Below are 6,723 nucleotides of genomic sequence, written 5' to 3' on the forward strand. Positions count from 1 at the left end.
GCGGACGATAAGGTCACGCGTCACCACAAGACACCAAGATGTTGACTCACCAAAAGTCCCTCTCCGAACCTTGGGACTTAGAGGAACAAGACACCTGACATGAGCCACTAATAGAATATGTATGTATTATGCTTTGCAGTATGTGATCATGGGAGCAGGAAATTCAGAACACGATTATAATTTCAGTACAGCCCAGCCCCGTCAACATGAAGATCATACGTGTATACAGGTGAATTATTATTGAATATATACTATATATTTAAGTATTTAGTATATTACATGTTTACTAAGACAGTAAACTGAACACTACAAACCACAATAATACCTTTATGATTCCCAACATAACTTAAATTTTAATCATTTTAATTACTGGAGACTTTTTTTTTTTTTTTGAGGAAGATTAACCCTGAGCTAACTACTGCCAATCCTCCTCTTTTTGCTGAGGAAGACTGGCCCTGAGTTAACATCCGTGCCCATCTTCCTCTACTTTACACGTGGGACGCCTACCACAGCATGGCTTTTGCCAAGCGGTGCTGTGTCTGCACCCGGGATCTGAAACAGCAAACCCCGGGCAACCAGAAGCGGAACGTGCGAACTTAACTGCTGCGCCACCGGGCTGGCCCAGAGATGTTAAAAGAAGTGATCATGGGGCTGGCCCCGGGGCGGAGTGGTTAAGTTCGCGCGCTCCGCTGCAGGCAGCCCAGAGTTTCGTCAGTTCGGATCCTGGGCGCGGACATGGGACTGCTCGTCAAGCCACACTGAGGCAGCGTCCCACATGCCACAACTAGAAGGACACACAATTAAGAATATATAACTGTGTACCGGGGGGCGTTGGGGAGAAAAAGGAAAAATAAAATCTTTAAAAAAATAAAAATTAAAAAAAATTTTAAAAAAAGTGATCATTATTGCCACTAATGTCACAGAGTTGTCATGAAATTAAATGATAAAATAATGATGCTTATTGAGCACTTAAAATATGCCAAATACTGGCCAAGGGTTTTACATGGACCGTGTTATTTTATTCTCTTTAAGTGGATAATATTTATCCCTGTTTTACAGAAAAATAAAGCACTAGTAAGATTGAACCCGTATCTGGCGGACTCCAAAGCTTGTCCTCTTAATTACTATGATCTTTAGCAACATCCCCTCAGGCCTTTACACTGGAATGCCCACATTGGTTGTTGGCCACAGAACTTAATGACCCACCTTTTATTGACTGCTTTTCTTTGCGTTTCTTCCTTCCCCGCTTCTCTACCATGTTTCCTGGGATCACCGAATGGATTAGCTTGCTAGAGCTGCCATAATGAAACACAGCCGTCTGGATGGCTCAAACAACAGAAATTTATTTTCTCACCGTTCTGGAGACTAGAAATCTGAGATCAAGGTGTCAGCAGGTTAGGTTCCTCCTGAGGCCGCTCCTTGGGCACAGATGGCCACCTTCTCAATGTATCCTCACCTGGTCATCTCTCTGTGCACACACATTCCTAGCGTCTCTCTGCGTATCCGAATTTCCTCTCTTGGAAGGCTATCAGTCACATTGGAATAGAGCCCAGTGGAAAGACCTCATTTTAATTTAATCACCTCTTCAAAGACCTTATCTCCAAATATGGTTACATTCAGAGGCACTGGGTTATAGAACTTCAGTATATAAATTTGCGAGGAGACACAATTCAACTCGTAACATCTATTAAATAAATTACTTCGACTGAGACTTTGTTCCAGGCCTGGCTTCTCAGGAAACAGACTACTACGTAAATGCTGAGGGTACTGTTTGGCACACAGTGTTAAATATTTCTTTAGCACTTTTTGTAGTGCTGGTCTACTGGCAATAAATTCTCTTAATTTTCGTTTATATTAAAATGACTTTATTTCACTTCCATTCTTGAAGAATTTTTTTTCATCTTCTTCTTTTTTTGAGGAAGATTAGCCCTGGGCTAATGTCTGCCACCAATCCTCCTCTTTTTGCTGAGGAAGACTGGCCCTGAGCTAACATCCGTGCCCATCTTCCTCTACTTTATATGTGGAACACCTGCCACAGCATGGCCTGACAAGCAGTGTGTTGGTCGACACGCGGGATCTGAACCATTGAACCCCGGGCTGCCGAAGCAGAATGTGTGAACTTACCCACTATGCCACCAGGCCGGCCCCTGAAGAATATTTTGGCTTGATGTAAAAATCTAGATACTTTTACTAGACATAAACTAGACATAAGATTCTAGGATTTTTTTCTTTCAGCACTTTATATATACCATACAATTGCCCTCTGGCTTCTGATAAGAACTCAGCTGTCATTAAGTATCATTGTTGCCCTGTCTGCAATGCGCTGTTTTTCTCTGGCTGCTTTAAAGATTTGTCTTTGATTTCAGATTTCAGTTGTTTGATTACAATGTGCCTAGGTGTGGTCCTCTTTGTACTTATCCTGCTTGGGGTTTGCCAGGTATCTGGGATATTTCACAAAATTTGGAAACGCTTTGGCGTTTAATTGACCTTTTACATTTTTGGTCATTCTCTCTATTTATAGGACAATTACACATAACAGTAGACCTCTTGATATTGTTCAACAAGTCACTGGAGCTCTGCTCATTTTTTCCTGGGCTTTCTTCTGTTTTTTCGGATTACATAATTTCTACTGACCTATCTTTAAGGGTACTAATTCTTTCTCGTTATCTTCAGTCTGCAGTTAAGCCTATCCATTCTATTTTTGTGACAGACATTTTAACATCTAGTACTAAAATTTCCACTTGGTTCTTTCTTTCCACTTTCTTTTTCTCTGCTGAGATTTTCTACATTCACTCATTAAAATTAAGTTTTCTCTTACATCCTTAAGTATAGTCATAATAACTGTCTTCAAATCCTTGTCTGCTAATTATAACAGATGAAGCACCCTGGGTTGGGTCTTTTGATTATTTTTTCACATGAGTATTGGTCACATTTTCCCATTTCTTCTTCTGTCTAGTAATCTTGGATTGTATCCTGGACATGGTGAATAATACGTTGTAGAGACTCTAAACTCCATCATGCTCTCCTCAAGAATATTGATTTTTATTTTAGTAGACAATTAACTTGGCAGGACTCAAACTCCAAACTCTGTCTCCTCTATGTTGGGCAGTAGCTGACATCTCTGTTGAGTTCTCTACCCTTATATAGGCTGCTTGGAATCCGCCCTGCACACACATAGCACAGGGGTAAGCCAGATTTTCAGGCAGAGTTTATACTCATACGTTGGGGGCCCCTCTGTGGCTCTCTCTTGTCTGGAATATTCTCCTTCACGTTTCGGCTGTGGTTGCTGCAAGCATTGACTCTGAACACTTAACCTATAAGATTACAAGTTTCTGAGCCTTAGCTACCCTGTTTAATGCTCACTGGAGCCTCCCCTCAGGTAGAGTCATTTGAAAAATGGAAAACTCCCCCACTCTCCTCTCTTCCTTTCAAGTGTTGACTCCCCTCTATCTTCTGCCTGCTTTTGTCACTTTTCAAGGCTTTCATATAGTTGTTTCCTTATATTTTTCCCAGAGTTTATAAGTGTTGCTTATGGAATGGTTGGTCTGATACAAGCTACCCAACCATTAATGGGAGTGGAACGTCATTTTTTCTTTAACTAAGAAAAATCTGCTCCATATTTATACATCTGTATTGTATTTATTTATACTAACCCTGTTGTTTACCATCAAAACATGCTTTGAATTTTTTTACCTTTTAGAGATAAACCTTTTGGAAAGAGAAATGCCTCCCCCCTCATCTTCTGGTGCTCCTATCTCATTTCTCTGCTGAAAAGAACCTGCCAAGCAATTTTTTCTCTAGAACTTCTCTCCTAATAGGACTTTTACTTCTCCCGACTTACCATTGCAATTCTATTTCTGTGGATTAGTGAGTAGAAACATCATAGACGGTCATTAATGCCATAATAGACATTATAGATTTTTTTCCTAAGGTTGAGGAAGTGCCTTGGAACGTTTCTAAGCATCCCACTTAGTTATTCTCTTTTTACTGAGGAGGATATTTATATAGAGTTTTTCTAGAGGGTTTCACAGGAAATTCCTGAATAAAAGGGATTTGAGTTCACATCCAATGGCATAATCATAAAAGGAGAAAGGATGGTCACCCTGAGACACGTCCCAGAGGAGATGGAGTACCTGCAGAGGGACACAACCAGGCCACATAGTCAACTCAATTCAAGAAACCTTTATGCGCCAGAATATGCTGGTCTCTGAGGGGAAAAGACACTGGAGTACACTATTTTTTTTAAACAGTTTTATTAAGATATAATTCTTACACCATACCATACATTTTCAGAATGAATAATATCTGAATAAATGGATAGTTCCTAAACAACTTTCTCAGTAACTACTATTATATTATAGATGAGGGAAATGGTGCTCTCACCTCCTACTCCTGAATACAATTATTGGAGACATCTTCATACCTATTAAGAGCTGTCTGTGGAGGCAATAAACAGACACATGAGTGACTTTCAAGCCTGGAATGGTTGAGTTTACAGCTGGAAAAAAATAGAGAGTCAGTACGCAAGGAACTTATTTGGCAATTGTCTTCTATCAAGCCCTCCTGAGACAACAAAAAATCAAACTTGTTTGTTCCTGGTCAAGTCTATATCCAACATATTTCTTTCCCTAACTCAAGCAGCTAAGTTCCTGCCCTATTGTTAATTTTCCCCATTGACTACATCTTTTTCTTGATGTTTGGCCTTAATAATTGAGCTAGAAAAGACAAAGGCAGTCACATATGGCTAAATTCTCCATCATCAAATTAATATTTCTCTTAGGGCCAGCCCGGTGCATAGGGGTTAGGTTCACATGCTCCACTTCGGCAGTCCAGGGTTTGCGGGTTCGGGTCCCGGGTACAGACCTCCACATCACTCATCAAGCCATGCTGTGGTGGCATCCCATATACAAAGTAAAGGGAGATTGGAACAGATATTAGCTAAGGGACAATCATCCTCAAGCAAAAAGAGGAATATTGGCAACAGATGTTAGCTCAGGGCCAATCTTGCTCAGGAAAAAAAAAATTATTTCTTTTAGAGTTTGCAAAAGAGAGGCACTTATTACTTGGAATATTTGGGGAACTGACCAAATAAAATCTTACTAGATCTGGCAATCTGTTGGTCACTTCTAACAATAGATATTACTCATGAGGTAGCTTAAATGTGTCCTGACCCCACAACTTGGCTTAGGTTGGGGCTGTGCATACTTGTATCCTATTAATTACCACATTGAAATGGCCCATCTACTTACTGTCTCTCTCATTAGATAGTCTGCTCCTTTAGGCTGTGACGTCTCACTTTGCTTTGTATCTGTGGTCCTTAAATCAGTACTTGGAATAAAATAGATGCTCAATATATGTTTGTTGAATAAATGAATGACTGTGCCCAGGACACAGCTAATGTAGGAATGTTAACAATGTGTTAAGTAAACACATCATGTCTGAAAAAATCTCATGGGAAAGAGTTTAGGAACAAGTACGATTTTACATCCCTGGAATTGACCTTCTTTCAATTTGTGCTTCCAATGACAATTTGTACCTAGACTTTCAAAAGACATTTCTGAAATAAGTCATGGTAACTGTGGTGTTTATCATCATCTAACAGACTGGAAATGCAAGGCTTGTCCCTAAAATGGGGTCATTTTTGAACTATAGCTTCTTCACAGTGGAAAAGATTCTATTAAAGTCTTTAAAAATGTAAAAAAAATTTGGTGTAGATACCCTTTCTGTAATTATTCACAATGCACCACATGGTCAAACACAAGAGTTTCACACTCATAATCTTGTCACTTATTAGAAAAGACTCTGTGGAATGTACAACTGGGAAACCTGTTTATTTTGAGGTTAATTTTGGAGACTTACCAGCTCTAAGAACTAGCTGGCCTCAGTTTATCACATCTCACTTTTTCTCACAAGGGTGGCATTGTTGAGTTATGTTTTAGCCTTAAATCCTGACCAAAAAAAATATGCTTCTGCTCAACCAGAAAACCCTTATCTACTGTCACCACATCACTGAGAAACCTGTGTCAGTAGCAGCACCGATGCAGGAGTAGGGAGGAGGTTAATAGATATGGCCTGAAAACAGATTATTTTCCATTCTGGAAAGAACTGAACCCTACTGCTCCACTTTCCAAAAGATTCCTCTCTAAAAGGTGAGATACCTTCTGTTCTTTGTGTTAGAATAGTAGACCAACCACATTCCCACTCAATTTCCCAGTAGAGAACCCAGAATTCGCATATTCTGTGATGGAAATTCAATTTCTGGGTAGAAAGGAACGCCCTCTAAGGAATGGGGAAGGAAAGGAGACATGAGATACAGTAGGAAGAAATGATGGTAGAAGAACCAAGTGGACTTGTGAATGTTGGCAGGTGAAAAAGAAGGCAACAAAGAGAAAGACAAGAAATTAGAACTCTACCCTGGGATTGACCATGGGTATTGCTTTACACTACTGTTCAAACTAGAGGAAACCCATTGTTTCAACTCTTCCCACCATTAGAAGACATACAAGGTAAGGATTATATAGCAGGGTTATCCAGCTCAGGTGCCAGAGCATCTTAGGTTTAAATCCTCACTCTACCATTTGCTATGCTTCTCAGAGTTTTGGTTTCCTCATCTGTAAATAGGGACAATAATAGTTCCTACCTTGTAGTATTGTTTTAAGGATTGAATGAGATAATTTACATGATGACATTGCATAGTGTTCAACAAATGTTGACCATTATTAT

This window comes from Equus przewalskii, chromosome 4 (assembly GCF_037783145.1).
Source record: "Equus przewalskii isolate Varuska chromosome 4, EquPr2, whole genome shotgun sequence".
Lineage (NCBI taxonomy): Eukaryota > Metazoa > Chordata > Mammalia > Perissodactyla > Equidae > Equus > Equus przewalskii.